Source organism: Gopherus flavomarginatus, chromosome 8, assembly GCF_025201925.1.
Source record: "Gopherus flavomarginatus isolate rGopFla2 chromosome 8, rGopFla2.mat.asm, whole genome shotgun sequence".
NCBI lineage: Eukaryota > Metazoa > Chordata > Testudines > Testudinidae > Gopherus > Gopherus flavomarginatus.
The window spans coordinates 15,016,399-15,038,926 of NC_066624.1; the positions used below are offsets into that span (position 1 = coordinate 15,016,399).

At 42.0% G+C, this 22,528-nt stretch overlaps 1 protein-coding gene across 2 annotated transcripts in view; it reads left to right on the forward strand.

Annotated features, from left to right (window-relative positions):
* The first annotated feature begins 961 nt into the window (after window positions 1–961).
* The window catches only part of STAG2 (stromal antigen 2), a 170,287-nt gene continuing 148,720 nt past the window's right edge, over window positions 962–22,528 (forward strand). The window contains exon 1 of one of the 2 annotated variants that reach the window (XM_050964464.1): window positions 962–1,178. The gene's annotated coding sequence lies outside the window, so the exon portion shown is untranslated. Of the gene's footprint in view, window positions 1,179–1,965; window positions 2,043–22,528 lie in introns of those variants that run through there. The other variant, XM_050964467.1, reaches the window with a different exon arrangement.

Sequence of the window (22,528 nt, forward strand, 5' to 3'; positions counted from 1 at the left end):
GCCGCTGTGTGGCACCTGCAGGTTGCTCCATGTGCCTACTCCACCGTTAGTGCTGGCCCCCCTGCCAGGCTCACCCTGTACATGGAAAGGGAGGGTTTATAGGCCCCTTCTGAGTGTTGGACCCAACACTACTGTAAAACAGGTATAGCCCTCATATGACCATGTGGTGCTGCTAGCACTCTCCTCTGGGTCTGAGCAGGGCTAGGGAACCTGAAGGGCCAGCCATGGCCATGCCCCGCACCTGCTAGGCTGTCCTCACCCTGCCAGCAGAGTAGCACGTGCTTGCTGAGTCCCTGCTGAGCTGCGGTGGGCTGAGCCAGGCCATGCCCTGAGGGTGGCTGATGGGCAGTGGTGCTTGGACAAAGGCTGATGCCAGCCACTGAATCAAGCTGCAAACTCTGTATATGATGGAACCCACTTCAATCCAGGGGGTTTGGTGAGGCAGCATCAGCACTCCCAGCCCCTACGCTGAGGGCTCCTTCCTGCCTAGGCTGTGCCCTAGCTACGTGAGCGGACAGACCTCGCTGGGCCACGCGCTAAACTCAGGCAGTAACTTCTGCTCCTTTACTGAGTTAGCGCCTCCCCGCAGGGGCTGGGCCCAGCTGTCTCCACCCTCCCTGCGCTGGCGGCCCGCGGCCCCGAGCCCCGGTATCCGTCCTGCCCAGGCTCCCCCCAGCCCGCGTGCCCACCCCCGGGCGCCGCGCGCACTGCTCCCGCGCCCCACAAGGCCGCGATGACCCACATTTACCCGCGCTGAGCGCGTGCCCAGCCCCGCCCCGCCCCGGGCTGGGTGACGGGGGGGTGGGGTGAGCCTGGCACTGTCGGGCATGCGCGCCACCTTGTTTACCCGCTCGGAGCCCGGCGGGGAGGGGAGCGCAGTGGCCTCCCCAGCCCGGCCGGCAGATGTCGCCCCACGCCCAGGATAGCCGGCCTTGCTCAGTGGCCGCCAGGTGGCGCCTGCGCCCTCCATTCGCTTGCGAGCCGCCGAGCAGCGAACACCCCAAACAATCCCCAGCGCCGCCGCCAAATTAAATAACCTGCCCGCTCCTAGCGCCGTTTCTAAACCCCTCCACCGCGGAGCTTCCGAGCCGGGCGCACGCACCCCGCAACCGGGCGGGGGGACAGGGACGGAGCCGCGGGTCCGGGCCTCCGAGCTGCCTGCGCCGACACTGGGCAAGGTAAGTTAGAAAATGGCGGCGAAGCTTCTGGAAGTTTGGAGGGGGGACTCGGGGGCTGTGTATGGCGATAGGGCGAGGCCAGGCCGGGGCCCTGGGGGACAGAGCGGGGCGCCGGGCCGGTTGGCCACAGGACTTACAGTGCAGCCAAGATGGAGGACGCGGGGCCGAGCCGAGAAAACACTCCAGCCCCCCGCTTCCCCACCCCCTCTTCCCAGCGCTCCCCGGCGGGGAGGGGGAGAGAGGGCTCCGAAAGCGGCCTCGCTGCCCGCCCGCCCTCGAGGAGCCCCCCTTCCTTCTCCCCCTCCTCGGCCACGGGCGGCCCGGGCCCAGCGCTCCGCGAGCTAAAATGGAGAACCTCCTCTTCCTCCTCCCCCTCCTCTAGAGCCGAGCAGGGGCTGCTGGCAAGATGGAGGACTCGGGCATTGTGTGTGTGTGTGGGGAGAGCCGGGCCGGGCCGGGCAGGTCCGCTCGAGGGGAGGGGACCGGAGCCAGCGAGGGGGAGCCCTGCTCGATGGCCACTTAGGGGACGGCAGCGCACCGAGGGGCGGCCCGGCGCGCGCGAGAAAAATGGTGGGGCGGCTACTTCTGCCCCGGAGTCGTGCGTCTTGGAGAGTGGCCGGGGTTAGTGTACCTGACAGCTCGTTTCTCCCCCCCCCCAGTGGCGGGGGGGGGCATGGTGCCCCCCCAGGGACTGGTACCCCCAATTGATTTCCCCCGCGCCCGGGGGTCGGCCCCCTTCCCGCGCGGCACTTTGGGGAGGATGGAGGAAGCGCCTTTTCCCCTTTCGGACAGGAATGAAGCCGCGGGGTCTGACCTCCCCCCGCCCTGAAGGAGTTGAGGAGGGAGCGAGCAGGGCCTGTGCGAGTGAGTCGCGGGGAGCGGGCCCCCCTTCCACCTCACTTGTTCAAGGGGCTTTCCCCCCGCCCGCGCCCCGCAGGAGATTTTGGGGGCCGTTTCAGTTCAGGTTTGGGAAAGAGGGGCCATTGCAAACTTGTGTCGGGAGCCGCGTGTTGCTGGAGCCCTGCTGGGCCCTAGCCGGCTATGATGGGGGAGGGGAAGAGAAGGAGGAAGAAGGCTGATTACAGGGGTTTTTGGCGCCACTTTTGTTTTAGACAGCTTTGCCCAGAGCCCCCTCCCTCCCGACATGCACACTGAACTGAGCTGAACCCTGCCCAGGTAGGAGGAAGCAGATTTCCCAGCTTTTTTCCTTTCTGGGCTCTCTCGTGTACGCGTAAGCAGACGTCTTTAGGGACTCGCTGGAGCGGGCAGAGGTGGGGGTGTGTGTGTGGAAGGGCAGGGCACAGCAGCATCAAGTTAGTTCCGCTGAACTTGGAAGCTTGTTTTCATATTTCTTTATATCAGCGTAAACATAACGCTTGCTTCTGGTGTGTGTGGTGATGCTGGTGCCCTCGCTGTCTGTATGGTCTGCTGCTTGGTGTCTTCTTCTCCAGCTAGTGGTGTAGGTGATACTTGCTGTCCCTGAACATACCCGGGATGACTGGCTGGTTGATTTTCCCCCTCCCCCCGCGCCAGCAGTAGCAATTGAACGGCGGTTTTTCTCTTTTCGAATCAGCTACTTTGTTTTCCCACAAGATTATGCATTTATTTAGCTGTTACAAACTTCTCCGTAAGAGCTGCGGAAAGATTTCGTTCCCGGTTTTTAATAGCTTCCTGGCAGTTTGGTTTAAAACTCTTCTATTTCCCCTTCAGCTGTGTAAACACAGATGATGGCTTGTTCAGGAGCATTGCCTCCCCTTGTGCTCCCTACAGCCACACCCTGTGTTTGTGTCTTTGGACCTGCTCTTATTAACAGCTTGATCTGGTGACTCAGCCCTTCTCTCTCTCCTCTACCAGGTGTAGGGTTGAGACAAGAGGTTCCTTTGCCCTGTGAGGCTTCCTGGAGGTAGCCTGGAGCGGTTCAAAACCTTGCTTTTCTCTTACTGTCGTGTCGCCCTCCTTCAGGGGAGGAGGGGCTGTGTCAGCGCCGTGACTCTTAACGGGGTGGGGAGTCGGGTTACCGAAGTGCGTCATACGCTGCCCTAATGGGGCCTGCTGGAGAGCTGATTGTGTTTGTTCATGTCCTCGGAGCACTCACCCGCCTCTCCTTTCTCTTTCTTCCCATTGGTCATCCGCACACGGAGAAGGAGGTGGCCTGCTTGCTCTCCCTTGGGGTGAGAGCACACTACAATGGGTTTAGTGAACTTGGATTCTGGGCTTCACAAACACAAGCTGATGCGCGGCACAGAAAAGCGTTCAGCTGTGTAGCTACATTAGAAAGTCTGGGGTCAGAGCTGGTGCTGTTTGCAATATGTCCGAAATGTACACAGTCGAGAAATCCAGTAAGAATGTGCTTTGTTAAATAAAGTTAGTGCTCATGCTTTGGATCCCTGGAAGGAACACTGTTGATATCATATACTACTAGAAATTAGAACTGAAAAACTCTTCATAGGTCCACTCCGTGGGGGCCAATGCTGGATTGTTCTTTACAGTACCTACTTGACGAAGTATGTATTCACCCACAAAAGCTTATGCTCCAATACATCTGTAAGTCTGTAAGGTGCCACAGGACACTCTGTGGCTTTTTACAGTACCTACTTGAGTGTTTTGTCCAGTCTTGTTTTAGAAGATTGGTTACTGGGTCTTTCATTGTTTCCTTAATAAAATATTCCACAATATAATAGACTCAGTTGTTACTGAATATTATTAATATTCATCCTACATTTTCCATTGTTCAGTTTCATCCTACTGCTTCTAGCTTTAACTCTTGTCCTGGCAGAAAGTTGTTTCCTTAAGGAGGACTTTAACCTGGATGCCTTTCATTCTTTTTGGAATTCTTTCCCAGTCATATACCTCAATATCAGAAAAAAGTATTTGGAACTGTGCATAGTTTTGTGTGTAGTCTCGGTGGTGTATAGATAATATTTAGCACTCATGTTTTACAAACACTAATTGATTTTAATGCTAGTCTTGTGACGAAGAGGTAGTTTATCCCCCTGTCTGATTTTACAGATAAAAACTGTAATGGTACTCTGCTGTGGCCTCATAATACCAATTAATACTTTGGGGGGGGGAGGGTCTTCAACAATTAGTGTATATCTATGTCATGGCATAACTATTTTGGAGTAGCAATGACAGCATAACCCTGTAGTGTGTAGATGAAGCCTTCACTGGTGGATGGAGTTTTTCCCTGGGTGTAGGAACACTACTCTGAACAAAGTTTGCTCTGGTCAGTGTAGCTTTCTTTCATCAACATAACTATGGCTAGATTGGGATTTAGTTCAGCATAGTATGTTGGTCAGAAATATGTGGTTTTCTCACCCTTGCCTTATGTAGCTATGTCAATTCAACATGTAAGTATAGACCAAGCCTCAGTAACAACATTCCTTGCTTCTCTTTCTTAGTATGAGAGTGACCATCTTGATAAAAATCAAAATGCAACTATTTGTGGTATATCATCTGATAGGTTAGTAGTCAGATTTATCATATTCCACTGCTTGCAGCATGCACAAGGTTTGGGCTGGTTGTGGTGGTTGAAGATTCATGAGGATTGTAGACATGTAACTGTTGTGAGGGATAAAACTGAGAAGGAAGCTTTAAAATTATTCCAAAGAGATGACTGGAAATAATTTCTTTTTCTTAACAGATAAATAGTGCTCCCTACCCCTTGTAGCTGTCAACAGCAATCTTGTGGAAACACCAATGTTGTGTGCTGCACATGGTATAAGCAAGATTTGGGGAGCCTATTAAGTTGATGCAAGCTTTCTTTGTATTAAGTCCAGCTCTGTGAGTGCTCTCTGTCTGTTCCTTTGCGGTAGGGATTAGAGTCTGGGGCTTATTGATGTGTTTCTATAGCGGTCCATCATGAATCCCACTCCAGTGTAGTGGGTTTACAAGTAAAATTAAGGATATTCCAGGCCCAAGTCTAGAGTAAAGTGGTTGAGATTTTTCACAAAACAGTTTGTTGGATAATGCTGACTAATCAAAACTGAATTTTTTTGCAGGAGTTTGTTTCCATAAAACTGAAGCTTTTTTCAGGGAGGCTTCTCAGGATCAGGATGTCATTTTTGAGTGAGACTATGTCTATGCCATGGGTGCTACTGCTGCAGGGCTATGGTGCCATAGCTGACTGATTTAGTGCTGTAGTGTAGATGCTTCCTACAGCAACAGAAGAGATTTTTCTGTTGACTTAGCTGCATCTTTACCAGGGATTAGATCAGCTTAACTACAGCACTTAGGGTGTAAATTTTTCAGCTTTGTGGCCTTAACTTTAAATGTAGATCAGACCTGAGAGAGTGAGACCTCACCCATCCCCCAGAATAGCCAATTAGGGTGCTCACTGGGTGAGAGAGACAGGTTCAAGTTGCTGCTCTGCCCGATTCAAAGGAATTTGAACCTGGGTCTTCCAAATGAGTGCCCCAACTATAGGTTATTGGCTACTTTTAGGACAGGTGTCTTAATTTTCCATGATCATTTTTGAAAGATCTTGGTTTTCTCCCAATGTTGAATGAGAAAATATTTTGAAATCTCAAGGTTTTGTGGGACAGGAAAACTGTCCCACAAAACTACATGCATCTGACGAAGTGGGTATTCACCCACGAAAGCTCATGCTCCAAAACGTCTGTTAGTCTATAAGGTGCCACAGGATTCTTTGCTGCTTTTACAGATCCAGACTAACACGGCTACCCCTCTGATACTAAATGTGAAAATGTAGCTAGTAAATCATTGGCTTAGCTCAACAAGTTTCACAGTGCTTTATCATAGTTAAATCATCTCAGTACAGCTGTGTTCTTATAAACTAAAATATCGAGCTTATTAAATGCAGAAATGCTTTTATGTTCAACTTGCAAAAGACGTGAAACTATGTAACTCATTAAATGTCCTTTGATTTTCTAAGGGTTTCTGTAATACTTACAAACATTAGCTGAATCACTTTAAAACTAGCGTATATAGAAGTTTAGACTGCTTTTTTCTTTTGGCTATTACATGGTAGTTCCATTGTCTCCTATAGAAAACAGCCGTAGGGTGTTACCCTTTTGGAGATGAGTACTCTTATTCGTGGAAGAGACTATATTAAACTTGGTCAGATTACAAAATATTGGTTGTAATATTTTCTGATGTGTCAGAATACATTTTCATTTTTATGTGACTTCTCTTTTAGTCACTATGATTCAGGTGCAGTGTGACCTTAAAGAAATCTTGACTGGATTACCTGTAATCATGATAATTCAGTGTTACTTTCTGTATCAATATTAAGCAAATTTCACAGCATAGTATAAAAGTAGACTCTCTGGAAGTTATTCCTGTCCATGGAACCCATTTCTAATTACACGGGTCATGAGAGCTTGTACAATACTCCAGCCCCTGATTTTTATTTTTATTTTTTTGGCTAAAAATCTCACTTGAGGTTCGTTAAATGTTTTCTTGTCTGTTCTGATTTCCGCCTGTAACATGATGACTTGAATGCTGCACCTGATTCCTTCCAAAAGTTCAGGGGGTATTTTAGGCGTCAATGCCCAGAACACTTTTGACTTTGGTAAAAGTTGTATAAAATGAAAGGGGAAAATAGGGGACACACAGAGTCCTTGGCATCTGGTTAGCAGAACCAGCAACTTCAGCCACTTCTCTAATTGTCTGCAGATCAAAGAATCTCTTGATGGCGGCCAATAATAAATTCTAGCATAATAATGTCCCTCATCTCAGCCCTGCTCATCCTCTTAATACAGTTTTAAATGTTGACAACCTGAAAAAATCATGTCCTAGACAAAAAGGAAAAAAAAAAAAAAGACAGGGGAAATAGGAGCATGCATAGAGCCCCTGGCCGGGGGTGGGGGCTCACAGTCACTGGTGGGGGTGAAGAAAGGGGAACCTTAGCAGGGTGGGGGCGGCAAGAATGGGGGACCATAGTAAGAGGGAAAGGATACATGGGGAACACAGAGACCCTGATGTGATGGAGGGGGAAATGGGATATGTGCACGTAGAGCCCCAGCCATGGTGGGGAAGGGGGGGGAAAGAAGTAGCACGCAGAACCATAGAACAGGGGATAATGTGGCATGCTAGTATGGGGGCGAAGGGAGCACACAGAGCCCTGTCATAAGGAGATTGGGGGACAGTGACGTGGCAGAGGGGGAATGGAGGGAGGACTTTCAGAACCGCAGAAATGAGGAGTAGAAGGTAAGGAGGGGTCGCAGAGAATCCCTAAAAAAGAGGGGAAAGGGAGGGTGACACACAGGGAGCTCCTTGGAGGCAATGGAGGAATGCAGAGAATCCCCTGGTGTGTGCGATATACTTGGTCTACAGAAGCAATAGAAGATGCAATCCTCTTGTTAATATTGCTGGAGCAAGACCTATAGTTAAGGTTTCCCAAGTGCTTCTATTCCAAAGGACTCATTTCAATTGCTTATACCTTTATTAAACTTTCACTTTTGGGGTACAATTTTCAGAGTCTAAGGCCATCTACACTACCACTTATGTCAGCAAAATGTATGTTGTTCAGGGGTGTGAAATACCATCCCCCCAGCAACATAAGTTACACTGGCATAAGTGGTAGTGTACACAGTGCTATGTCGGTGGGAGAGCGTCTTCCACTGACAAACTACTGCCTATTGTTGGAGGTGGATTAATTACGTCGATGGGAGAGCTCTCTAATGTCGGTATAGAGCAGCTACAGGAGAGATCTTACAGCGGCACAACTGCATTGGTACAGCTGCTCCACTTTAAGCTCTCTAGTGCAGACATAGCCTAAGATCTCTTACTCATAGACTCTAGGACTGGAAGGGACCTCGAGAGGTCATCGAGTCCAGTCCCTTGCCCTCATGGCAGGACCAAATACTGTCTAGACCATCCCTAATAGACATTTATCTAACCTACTCTTAAATATCTCCAGAGATGGAGATTCCACAACTTTCCTAGGCAATCTATTCCAGTGTTTAACTACCCTGACAGGAACTTTTTCCTAATGTCCAACCTAAATCTCCCTTGCTGCAGTTTAAGCCCATTGCTTCTTGTTCTATCATTGGAGGCTAAGGTGAACAAGTTTTATCCCTCCTCCTGATGACGCCCTTTTAGATACCTGAAAACTGCTATCATGTCCCCTCTCAGTCGTTTCTTTTCCAAACTAAGCAAACCCAATTCCTTCAGCCTTCCTTCATAGGTCATGTTCTCAAGACCTTTAATCATTCTTGTTGCTCTTCTCTGGACCCTCTCCAATTTCTCCACATCTTTCTTGAAGTGCGGTGCCCAGAACTGGACACAATACTCCAGTTGAGGCCTAACCAGCTCAGAGTAAAGCGGAAGAATGACTTCTCGTGTCTTGTTTACAACACACCTGTTAATGCATCCCAGAATCACGTTTGCTTTTTTTGCAACAGTATCACACTGTTGACTCATATTAAGCTTGTGGTCTACTATGACCCCTAGATCTTTCTGTCATACTCCTTCCTAGACAATCTCTTCCCATTCTATATGTGTGAAACTGATTGTTCCTTCTTAAGTGGAGCACTTTGCATTTATCTTTATTGAACTTCATCCTGTTTACCTCAGACCATTTCTCCAATTTGTCCAGATCATTTTGAATTTTGACCCTGTCCTCCAAAGCAGTTGCAATCCCTCCCAGTTTGGTATCGTCCGCAAACTTAATAAGCGTACTTTCTATGCCAACATCTAAATCGTTGATGAAGATATTGAACAGAGCCGGTCCCAAAACAGACCCCTGTGGAACCCCACTTGTTATACCTTTCCAGCAGAATTGGGAGCCATTAATAACTACTCTCTGAGTACGGTTATCCAGCCAGTTATGCACCCACCTTATAGTAGCCCCATCTAAATTGTACTTTCCTAGTTTATCTATAAGAATATAATGCGAAACCGTATCAAATGCCTTACTAAAGTCTAGGTATATCACATCCACCGCTTCTCCCTTCTCCACAAGGCTCGTTATCCTACCAAAGAATGCTATCAGATTAGTTTGACACAATTTGTTCTTTACAAATCCATGCTGGCTATTCCCTATCACCTTACTACCTTCCAAGTGTTTGCAGACCATTTCTCTTCTTGGTGTGTGTATATAGTTTTTGTTTGTCTTTACAAAGTTTGAACAAAGTAATGGTTCATTGAGTACAAAGAGTGAGAGGGAAAAAATACCCTAGCCATTATCTCTGTCTGTAACAAATTTGGACATTTGCCTTTTGGTGGTCTATTTTGATTCAGCAGAACTGAGAGTTTAAAACATACTTTTGTGCCTGTATGTAATTGTTTTAATTAGGGGCTTATCCGCACTACAAAATTAGGTTGACTTAAGTTAGGTTGACCTATAGCCACCACAACAATTAAATTAGTTGTAAGTGTCCACACTGCCTTCCTGCTGGTGGTGCGTGTCCTCACCATTAGCGCTTGCACCGACTGAAGTGGGGCATTGTAGGGCACTGACAGCTGGAGTGTGGTGCACTGGACAGCCATGTGGGGCTTACAGTTGGAGGCCCCCCTACCCTGGGGCTGACTGCCTGGTAGGCTCCCTGCTGTGAAATTGAGGTGTTGGGGAAAAGGGGAGCTCCAGCTGTGAGCCAGGGAGGAGGGTTCACTTGTGCCCAACATGTGGCTGACTACCAACTGGCAATGTAAGGGCAGACGCCCCCCGATTTATGCAGTTGTTCCGTTCCGGAAAGACTTTCCTAAGTTGGAAACGTATACCCATACGTTACGCAAAAATTTTCACAACTTGAAAATCCTATTTCTGGCTTATGGAAATTTTTCCCTAACTGCGAATTTGCGTAAATCGGGTCTTGTGTAACCTGGGGAGCATCTGTAATGCAGTGTCCACACCAGGGATAGGCAGCCTATGGCATGAGTGCAGAAAGTGGCACGCAAGCTGATTTTCAGTGGCACTCATGCTGCCCGGGTCCTGTTCACTAGTCCGGGGGGGAGGGGGCGCTCTGCACTTTAATTTAGTTTTAAATGAAGCTTCTTAAACATTTTAAAAACCTTATTTACTTTACATACAACAATAGTTTAGTTATATATTTTAGACTTATAGAAGGAGACCTTCTAAAAATGTTAAAATGTATGATTGGCATGCAAAACCTTAAATTAGAGTGAATAAACGAAGACTCGGCACACCACTTCCAAAAGGTTGCCGACCCCTGGTCTGCACTGACTGTGTTGTCCTAACTAAGTGCTGCTACTCTCACAGAGGTGGAGTTAAGTTGATGTTGTGAGTGACTGTTGACATTGGCAGGAGCACCGTTGTAGACTCAGGGCCCTAAGAGCTGTCTGTACTAGTGGATCCATGATGTGGGCTCAGGACTAATATTCTTGGGGAATATTTTTTTTTAAATGGCTTTTGGATTGGGAACTGTTATTGAGAGAGCAACTGTAATTGTGTCTCAGGAAGAGTTTGGGATAAAGGGTCCATGTAGTCTAGGGAACCTTAAATATGTTAGGACAAAACCTATATATTAATACTCAGAAAACTTGATTGTTAAACAGATGCGGTTAGTGCAGACAAAACTTGCCTGACACAAACCTATAATAGCAAGGAAATGAAAAGTTAAGCTGCCCCTCAGTGCGTACCTTACCATTACCAAAACTGACGTACAACAAACCATGCACAACCATAACTTTGCTCAGTTTTCACCCTTTACTAGATTATTTTTACAAGATGAGAAGTATCAGAGGGGTAGCCGTGTTAGTCTGGATCTGTAAAAGCAGCAAAGAACCCTGTGGCACCTTATAGACTAACAGACGTTTTGGAGCATGAGCTTTCGTGGGTGAATACCCACTTCGCCAGATGCATGTAGTGGAAATTTCTAGGGGCAGGTATATATATAAGCAGACAAGCTAGAGATAACGAGGTTAGTTCAATCAGGGAGGATGAGGCCCTGTTCTAGCATTAGAGGTGTGAAAACCAAGGGAGGAGAAACTGGCTTTGTAGTTGGCAAGCCATTCACAGTCTCTGTTTAATCCTGAGCTGATGGTGTCAAATTTGCAGATGAACTGAAGCTCAGCAGTTTCTCTTTGAAGTCTGGTCCTGAAGTTTTTTTGCTGCAGGATGGCCACCTTAAGGTCTACTATAGTGTGGCCAGGGAGGTTGAAGTGTTCTCCTACAGGTTTTTGTATATTGCCATTCCTAATATCTGATTTGTGTCCGTTTATCCTTTTCCGCAGAGACTGTCCAGTTTGGCCGATGTACATAGCAGAGGGGCATTGCTGGCATATGATGGCATATATTACATTGATGAAACATATTCTCACCAGTAACTGCACACTTCACCATAGTAACTCTAGCTCAGGAACCAATCCGTGCAACAAACCTCGATGCCAACTCTGCCACATATCTACACCAGCAACACCATCACAAGACCTAACCAGATCAGCCACACCATCACCGGTTCATTCACCTGCACGTCCACCAATGTAATAGACGCCATCATATGCCAGCAATGCCCCTCTGCTATGTACATCGGCCAAACTGGACAGTCTCTGCGGAAAAGGATAAATGGACACAAATCAGATATTAGGAATGGCAGTATACAAAAACCTGTAGGAGAATACTTCAACCTCCCTGGCCACACTATAGCAGACCTTAAGGTGGCTATCCTGCAGCAAAAAAACTTCAGGACCAGACTTCAAAGAGAAACTGCTGAGCTTCAGTTCATCTGCAGATTTGACACCATCAGCTCAGGATTAAACAGACTGTGAATGGCTTGCCAACTACAAAGCCAGTTTCTCCTCCCTTGGTTTTCACATCTCTACTGCTAGAACAGGGTCTCATCCTCCCTGATTGAACTAACCTCGTTATCTCTAGCTTGTCCGCTTATATATATATATACCTGCCCCTAGAAATTTCCACTACATGCATCTGATGAAGTGGGTATTCACCCACGAAAGCTCATGCTCCAAAACGTCTGTTAGTCTATAAGGTGCCACAGGACTCTTTGCTGCTTTTACAAGATGAGAAGATATGGATGTTAGGCATGGTAGCTGGTTGTGTTGGGAGAAAGTACTTTATGAAAGGGTTGTGTGCAGAAGGATAGTTAAAGGATGAGATGGGAAGGTTGGCAGTGAGAGGACAGGTTGCAGTGTTTGGTTTTTGGTTTGCTGTCGTTGTGGTAATGATGTGCTTATACCATTAGGTGGGCTAACTAACTTTCCTCGTGTGGGTTTGGGTTAGATATATTCAATGGCATAGTGGCAGTAACTGCTTCACAGACTATATTTTTGTGCATTAATTTTCTATGGTGGTAGTATTATTTAGCACAGTGGGGGAATATTTTATCCAACAGCATCTGCTCATGAGAGATACGTAGCTCTTCTTGGAAAAGGCTTTATATGCGATTGTGCCCATCAACCAGATTTGTGTATGTTTGCCCATCCCATCAACCAATCAAACTTGTATACACAGTGTGCAAACTTTCATTTATACTGTAAACACTTCTAAAACTGTCCCTAAATCCAACATTTTAAAAAAATAAATCCTTTCCCTGTTGCACTAGTGCTCTTCGGGGTCAGCTCTAACAGGTTGTTTTGTAGATCAATCAACAATGAGAGAATTACAGTCTGATATGAAATCCCAGGGCTTTCTACTAAGAATTTATAAAGAGAAACCAAACAAACTAAATTGAAATCTCTAACCCTGAGTGAAATTTAAAATATATTGGACACCTTCTTTAGGAAAAAAGCAGGAATTTATACCTCATTTAAGCCGATTTTTGGAATGCAACCCTTAAATATGAAGTCACTACAATAGCAGCTCCTTATTTATGGTTCGGTTCATATTAAAGCAGGGATTCAACTTCTGTTTTGCATGAAGAATATTTTCCTCAGATTTACAGCACATAATCTGGGAATGAAGATTGAATTTACTGTGGATGTTCAAACAAATCTGTTAGAGCCTGTTTATAATTATAAGAAAGTAATTAAGAGGTTAATTTACTGCATCTCATGATTTTTTGACTTCGTGTAAAAACTGTGGACTGTAGAAAGTATAAAAAAAAATTAACACCATCAGTTTTTAAGGTGTCTTTCTGGGAATATATGCTTTTTTAATTAACAGAAAGCATGTAGGAAAAAATAATGGCATATTTGTATACAATGGCTAGCCAATGGATTGCTTTGCTTGCGTGAATGTGGTTTCACAGATCAGAGCTTAAGGGAAAGTGGCTTGTATATGGTGGAATATTGGGAAGAGGAGTATTAATATTTTTGATATCAAGCAAATCTCTAAGCAAGGGTATATAATTTAAAAGTATAAAATCTAAGGATATAAATATCAGCAGGTTAAAATAAACAAGTAACTTCGGTTCTTGGGTAACTGACCCATTAGCAGAATCCTGTAGTATGGTCTTGTATAGCATTTTGAGATCATTGTAAATTAGCAGAATCCTGTAGTATGGTCTTGTATAACATTTTGAGATCATTGTAAATTAATGTATACTGGAATATAAAGTTTGGATTTTATCAGAGTCATTGTTTTACATGGGCCCTAGTTATTCGTGACAAAAAGAGGTTACTGTCTCCATTACTTGACAAACTTGAAATTGGCTGATTAAGGCCATGTCTACAGTAGTGGACTTACAGTAGTAAGCTGCACTGATGCAGCCAGGCCACTGTGAGATCGCTTGTGTAGCCTCTCTGTGCTGATGGGAGTGAGCTCTCCTCTTGACATAAAATCACCTCAACAAGCAGTGGTAGCTAGAAGCTCTTCTGCCAACATAGTGCTGTGCATACCACTACCATTTATGTCGCTCAGAGGGTTTTTTTTTCCCCCCAATACCCCTGAGCAACGTAAGTTTTGCCAGCATAAGTGATAGAGCAGACATGGTCTGAATTAGTTTGTTACTGAGTAATGAGGGGTGGACATCACAAAGACACCTGTAATATTGTCACTTTTACTGGCAGTCACATCAGAAGCTGAGGATTGATTTAATAATGATACTGCTTGGGAGTTGAGGCTTTTTTAAAAGAGCTCTGAAAACCTACTATTAATAGAAATTTAATTGAAAGCCGTTTGTTTGAATTTAGATTACTTCTGTGTTTTCAACCCAGGCATGGCGACCTTGTGCTTGTTCGTGAAAACCAGAAAGTGAAATTGACTATCTGCTTTCCACTGTACAAACCAAATGAAGCGCACAGAAGAACCAGCACAAGTGATGAAAAGTAAATTAGATATAGAAAATTGTTTTAATAATCTAGAGTATTAGCATAAATAAACATTTAAAATATTTTTTTAACATAATGTCTCTAGCTACTCCTTGGTTTTGGTAGTGCGAGGTATCTTGCATTGTTACTACTTGTGCTGTAACTTTTTTTCAATGGACAAGTAAAGCCTCTATCTTTAATACTATCTATACAACACCACTAACGTCCTAATCCTATACACACTGTGACTGATTTTTACAGTTGTCATTATTCACCAATGAACTTGCAGGAATTATTCGTTACAAATGTGTATATTTGTAAGATTGGGTCCTAAATACTTAAAAAAAAAAAAAAAAAAAAAAAAAAAAAAAAAAAAAAAGGTAGGGCGGTATTTGGGTGTTTATATGCACACCTGTGCTCCTGATCTGAAGTAAAGCTTTGTTTTACATACCTGGTGTATAAACAGGAGATACTTCTTAGTTGTGGTGCCTTTGAAATGACTTAAAACTCATCCCTTCTCCTCCTCATCCCCCATTTGTAAAGATGACTCCAGTCTTGATTTTTGCAGTAGTGTTTGTTTAAAAAGCTTAATTTAGACACATTTAAAGGACAAAAAAGTTTATTTTGGTAAGATAAAGTGTTACTGAAACTATAGCTAAGTGCACTGAAAAATACCTGTTGTCCTGGGCACAGCAAGTGAATGACTTGGGTGAAAGAAGGCTTGCATTTATATTGGGGGATGCACCAGACAGGATTTTCGCAAAAGACTTTGAAATAAAAACATGTCCCTGGTTTTCTTGGTGCCTCTGTCATTTATCTTCTTTTCCCCTTTTTGTGGCACTTACCTAGAATGCTACTATTAATATGCTATAAATGATTCCTTTTTTAGACAAATCGCTTATCTGTGCATCAGTGAGATATAAATCGTGTTCTTTCAGTATTGCTTTTTAAATTCGTTTTTATGTGTAAATAATCAGATAGTATTCTTTTATTTCTTTTCATAACTACTTTTATTATTTCCAGAAACCTTTGCAACTTTGGCAACCAGAAGCAAAGCTGCACTAGTATCTCTTCTGCATCTGTGTTACAGTTCTATTATAGTTCTATTGCTACTTTTCTGATAAAGGATTGACAACTCCCCGCCTCCCAAAACAAAAAAAAAATTGAAACTGGCCTATGCATATTGATTTACCTACCAAGGAAATGCATTATTAGGGCAGTTTGCCTGTGAAAGGGGTGGAAATGAGTTTTCTTTTTACTAGCCAATTTTAAGGAACATTTCAGGCTTTCATTTTTATTTGTGTGTCTCATAAACACCCCATATCTTTCCATTTTATGAGGTGGGTTACCTTTCATTTTATTTTGATAACCCTTGATATTCCAATCAGTGTTTGTACCCAACATGTATCTATTTTTAAAATACATTGCTCAAGTAAGTATGCATGTGTTCTGTATTATTGTACCATGTGACTACATTGAACAGAGTCGAGAAACTAAAACACTTGGGGCTCAACACCTGAAAATTGTTTAAAAGTGTCAGTTCTTGGAGCCCAAGATGCTCTGGGTATTTCACTGTCATTTGCCATCTTGTTTTCTCTTCTTAGTTACATTGCTCAACTTAAGTTCTATGTAGTGCAGTGGCAGTCATATGAAATTTAATAATACCCTGAACACAGAAGTGAGCGTGCTGGTGCCTCAAAGCAGTATCTTGTTAATGCAAAATACAATTTTAACTAGTAAACACTGCGTGGTAAGACAGACAAATTATTATGCATCTGCAGTATTTAAAAATTATACAGAAATTTTACAGAACAGAAATTTATATTTTGGAAATTCCAAATCAGTAATATTGTGAATAGATAAATACATTTGAAAACAAAAAGCATGAAAACCAAACTTTTCCTTCATTTACATGGAAAGATCGGACTTCAAGAATCCTTATTTCCCACTACAACTAGCATTGATGTTTCAGCCTGCTTGCTCAGATTTAGGTGTCTGCTTATGTCTTCAATAAAGTACTTCGATCTCAGGACTTGTTAGGGGAGGGCGGGAAGTATTGTTAATTTTTTGGGATTTTTAAATGTGGTTTTGACATTTCAACCCTAAAAATGTAGGGATCAGTCCTGCTGTCATGGAGGTTAGTATGGGAAGATGCAGTTGATTAAGCAAATATAGGATTTGTGCCATATTTAAAGTAGTTTGGCAATTTTAAATATTTTTTTTACCAAAGCTTTTTAGGTCTCCGTTAAGTAAACTTCAGTTGACCTACAGAATAAAGAACAAAGTGGGGCAGAGCATCTTAAATCAAATAAAAGATGGAGAAGGGAAATGACATAACATTAAGGGAGACAGGAAAGAAGGTGTGAGAAATACTCACAGAAGTAGATAAGTAAGAATGTAAGAGAGGCCGTACTGGGTCAGACCAAAGGTCCATCTAGCCCAGTGTCTTGTCTACTGACATTGGGCAATGGCAGGTGCCCCAGAGGGAGTGAACCCAACAGGCAATGATCAAGTAATCTCTCTCCAGCCATCCATCTCCACCCTGTGACAAACAGAGGCTAGGGACCCTTCCTTACCCGTCCTGGCTAATAGCCATTAACAGACTTAACCTCCTTAAGTACCTGTGGATATGCAGTGCACAATATTGCAGCACTTGCAACTGAGGCCTCTGTTGTGGAATACACTGGCAGTCATAAAAACTGTTAATGGTTGTACCAATGTGAAATGCACAAAGCTTTTGTATAAATGATGCTTGAAGCATCCTGAGATCATATAGGATGTGTAAGGTAGAAAGATTTCAATAATCCTGATATATTTTTTTCCTTCATGGTTTTAGTGTCATGTGATTTATTGGAGAGAGTAGTTTTTTAATTAAAGTTGCTCAAGGTAGGGTTTAACTAGCTTGATGATCATAGCTCCAAAAGCCATTAGTCTTATTTACAGTAGGGCTCCTTCCAGTGCTAACAACGGTGTTGATGATGGGATTTCTTCCCCTAAAGTTCCATAGACCATATTGAAACTGTCTTGGAATTAGCCTCGTTAAATCACTTCCTGATTTTTCTATCTTGCTTGTGCTGTTAATCGACTGTAAACTACTGTAGTATTTTTTAAATAGTACTCTTCTGCAGCAGTATACTGCTGGTGACTTACGTTTAAGACCATATTTAGTTGCTGGAAACACAAACAGGTTTGTGCATCTTTTCATGAAAAATGACGACATTCAGAATGTTTCTCTAGGACTTCTTGTTTTATTTTTAAAAAAAAGTGTCTGTAGTCGGTAACCTTAACTTTGAATTTCTAGGCTTCCTAGCATATGTTTTTTGAGAAAACTGCCATTTCTGTGTCTTTCTTCCTCCTCAAGTAATTGTTTAAATGGAATTTACAATTAAGGTTATAAAGATACCGGTCAGGGTGGATAAACATTGATTTTAAAAAAAAATAAATTTTTAAAATGTAACTATAGCATTCTTTTAAAATATACCTATTTAGAATTAAAATTTGACATTAACAGTCTGTGTTAAGGCTTAATTTTACTATAATATTTAGAATCATTTACATTGACTAAAAATATATTAAGCAATACATATTTGTTGCCATGTTTTAAAGAGAGTCATATTGCTGAATTGATGGAAGTCACTGCCTAAGCACCTGGAACCAGAGTTTGTTGAAGTTTTTTACAGCAGTAGCTGCTTTTGTAAATGCAAAGAGAATATTTTCTTTATTTCAGTTTATTCAGTTAGTTCAGTTCCATGACTAGTTCATTCAAAGAAGCCAATTGGGAGGTAAGAGTGGGAATATTGTCTTTTGGAAAATAATACATTTGATAACACACACATATATATATAGTCTCTCCTGTAATTTATTCTGGGACCAAAAAGTGTTGAGTTTAATTTACCCTTGGATTAGAATTTTTAACATATCCATTTATTTATTTATTTATTTGGAAAGAAATTGTTTATAGAGTTGTCAGCTAAAGTCAGAACCTATGGCACCAAAACAGTCTGGCTGAGGTTTATTTTTGATACTTGTCACTTTCCCAAAGAGGAAGAGTAGTCTGTCAATTTTTAATTGTTTTATGGATAGCAAAATAATAGACAAGAATTTTCTTTCTGTGCTGCTGATCTGGTTATAAAGCAAGGTAACTTAATACTGAACGAAATTCTAGGTTGTGTGCGTGTGTGCGCCCCCCCCCTTCAATTGTGTAATAGTGCAAAAATAGAATCTAAAATACCAGTAGAGAATTTGAAAAAACAATCTCAAAGGTGCAAACATTTAAGTATCTACAACAGCCAAATTTAGATATGCTACTACAGTACAGGTTTTAAGCACTGTTTTTCTTTAAACAGTATCGATCAATCTGTATTTATATTCTGTTGCCATTTGACCATATTAGTCAAAACAACTTGGATATATATCTATGTGCAATTTTCAAGACTTTCATTGCTTTCTTTTATAATTGTCAAATGGTGTTAAACAATAAATATGCCCCCAAAGGAAAAACAGTATTTTCAACTTTTCTGATGTAACTAGTTCTGTTTCTGTGGTCTTAAATATTTAACTGCTCAATGATGAGTGAATCAAGCTAGTTCTTTGTGATTTTTATCTGAAATTACAGGAATTGTAGTGTGTTTTATACTACTTCAAAAATATCCTTGTTTAACAGTAATCAGTTATAGAATTTAAATGACTGTTTTTTTAGATCTGCTTGGTAAAATATAGTAGTGTTCTGAATAAGTCTCTTTTTTTGCAACAATGACTTGATCTGAATGTCATTGTATGTTGCTGTAGTAGATGGTATAGGGAATATTTTTCCTGAATCACTTGAAGAGTATTGCAGTAAGAAGTTGTTAATAGTTGGTATTGTGGTAATACTCAGAGACCCCAGTTGTGATTAGGGTCTCGTTGGCTAGTTGCTGTTCAAACACGTCCTGGTGGTCTAAACAGGTTTTTTTATGCTGATTTTAATTTAGCCAAACTGTATGTGGACAAGCCCCTACTGAAAGATGGCCCTTGCCACCGAGGAGGAGAAAATATAACGTATATTTAAATTAACAGTCTGTCAGGGTGTTTTTATAAAAGCTCTCATATAATACCTATTTAAAGAAAATTGAAAGAACAATGAAATGTCTATAGTGTTTTGCTACCTTTTTTATATTGTACAGCTAGTCTTCTGAGGACAAGATGTTACAGCCTGAGAAGGCTCAGAAAAGAGACAGAGACCCAAACTAAGGAGGGCAAGAAAAATACTAAAGAAATCTTAAAATGATGTAGGATTAATTTACTTGAGAAGTAAGGTTCGTTTAGTCCCATGTTTCATATGTTTTATGTTTCTAGCTGTAATTTTTCAGTAATTAAACTTTAATCTTAAACATCTTTACATCGAGGGGCTTATAAATGTTTAAAACTGAACTAATGATTTTGAAATAAGTGTCAGTTAAGTAGTTTTTGTACAGTTAGTATACTAATAACTTTCGAGTTTTGACCCATTGTAGCATTGGACCTTGGGTGTCTAAATGACAAAAAAGAGACAACAGTTTTGCAGGTGAAAAGACCAATTCATACCACAACAGACTAGTATATTGGGCTATTGTTGTAGGATTGGGAAAGTCAAATCTAAAAAAGACCACTTTTATTAGGCAATCACCTGTGTTAGGCGAATACTTCAAATATCAAGTATAATTTTAGTCTTTCATTAGAAGATCACCTAAATAAAGGAATTAATGCAGTCGATCACTTAAGTAGATATATAAAACATTTCACTGTATAGTGTTCTAGTGCTACTGGAGAATAACAAACTTGTCACTACCTGAGGTATAATGTAAATTTCCCTCTTATATCCTGGTTGCTCAGTGACAAGAAAGTAGAGACTCTAACTTTGTCACCAGCTTTCCAAACAATACAAAAGAATCAGACAATATGTTTAATTGTACAAGTGCTCCAGAAATGTGCATGGGCTGTTGTGTGAGTTTGAAGGAAAAATTTAAGCTATCACTTGTAGTTGTCATGCTTTGAAAATGAGTTCTTTTTATACAGGTTATAATACTAAGTACATCATTTCAGCTAATGGACAATAAACAAATTTATTACAATGGCTGTACAAAACCCCATCTCATTTGAGGTACACTGCACAGATGGCTTCGTGTTGGACTAGAATTTCCAGGCTTGGGAAGACAAAAGCTGAGAATAAAGTAAGTGCTCAGGGACAGGGAGGGGATATCACAGGCACATAAAACAAGATAATCAAGTTGAACATGAGAGAAATATAAGATAATAGAACTGCTGAAAATAAATTAGTAGAAAATGGTGAATCTCAATAAAAATATTCTCAGTGAATAGTTTGTGAGAAAATGATATATAAATTATATGCATTGTCATATTTAAATATTAAAAGCAATGCAGTGAGTTGGAGACAATATTAAACAGCTTTGTAGGAACAATTCATTAAAAAAGTTTAACCTTTGGTACATCTATAATAAAGAACATTGCTTAATAGAAGTAAAAACCTAGCTTAATATGTTGTGTGGCCTTGGTAATGTGAAAATAAGCAGGCAGACATAAACCAAATACGACAGCAGTGTTCCCAAGAATAATCAAATGCATAAATCTTACCTTGCTAGTGTCTAGATGCCATCGAAGGCTGATTGGTTTTATTTTTGTTCTTACACATTGACTTCTTAGCAGACAAATTGAATATCTCTCCCTCAGTGAGAGAATTTACCTCATCAAAAAATTTATAAAGTTTTTCCTTTTTAAAAAAAATAAGATAATGACAGATATAGTCCTGAAATGAAAAGGTGTTTTTTCTTTTGTATTTAATAAACATAACTTTCTCTAAAGACTGTGTATGTTCAGGCTTCTGTTCCTTAGTGCAAAAGTAGTGGAACTCCACTTAGTTCTTAATCTTTTGACCCTTTAGGACAGTGATAGCTCATGCTCTATCCTGCTATGCCCCTACCTGATGTTAAGCACCATGTTGTATCATTGATAAATACTGATTTTCAAATGTTGGTCAGTTTCTTCTTGACTTTGGTTAGAGAGAGAGTGCAGTTGCTCTCTGGATTCCAGTGACACCCATTTGTGCAGTTTTCTCAGTTACAACCAATAAGGTCTGAGTCAGAAATCTAGATGTAATACAGCTTCTTCAGGTACGTCAGGTGAATTCCTCTGTAGGTTCTCATGTGCTTCCTGCATGGGAGGTTTTTTTTTTTGATGGTAGTGTCTGTAAGGGCCATACGTGTGCCCTTTGCCTTCCTGTATGAGGACATAAATGGTGGAGCAGTCCCTACCCTACCCTATTCTGATTTTCTGTTTTTGCCCGTGACCGAGAGATGGAACTTGGTGAGTGTCCCAACTGCTAGTTTTTTTCAGGCTTAAAACTTTTCTTTTAGGTTAGTTTTTGAAGTGTCTCAAACAGCTTCCATATAAGGTGAGATGGAAAAAGGGAACTTTTCAGCTTGGAAAAGAAACAACTAAGGGGGAGATATGATGGAGGTCTATAAAATCAAGAATGGTGCGGAGAAAATGAGTAGGTAAGGGTTATTTTACATAATGCAATAACCAGAGGTCACCGAATGAAATTAATAAACAACAGGTTTAAAGCTAAGAAAAGGACAGCACAGTCAATGCCCAATCAACACAGAGCCAACTTGAAACTCATTGCCTGGGGGTACTCTGAAGGGCAAAACTATAAAAGGATTAAAATATAATTAGAGAAGTTCATAAAGGAGAGGTCCATCAATGGCTATTAGCCAGGCTGATCAGGAATGCAACACTGTGCTCTTGGGATTGCAGAAGCTAGGACTGGAGGATGAGGTGGATCACTTATTGCCTATTCTGTTCTTTACCTCTGAAGTACCTGGCATTGGCTACTGGGCTGTATGGACCATTGATTTGACCCCATATGGCCACTCACTGTCCCAGTAAAAGCAGGTAACTGGGGCTCTCTTCTCTTTCAGGATTCTTGATGCAGGAACCAGAAACACTATTTCCAAGAGAATCAAACAGGCTTCTTCCAGTGATTTCCTCAGAAATTAAAAAAAAAATACCATTTTCCTTGTACTCTGAATTGGGTAATTTGAGTCATCTGTTTCTTAACGAAGACTGTGGGGAAAGTGTTGGAAAGACAGATTCATTTTCTCCATACGGGAATCTGTTGAGGAAAACTGATCCAGTCATCATAATAAAAAAGTCCACTCTTTTTAGGGTCTCTGAAATCATAC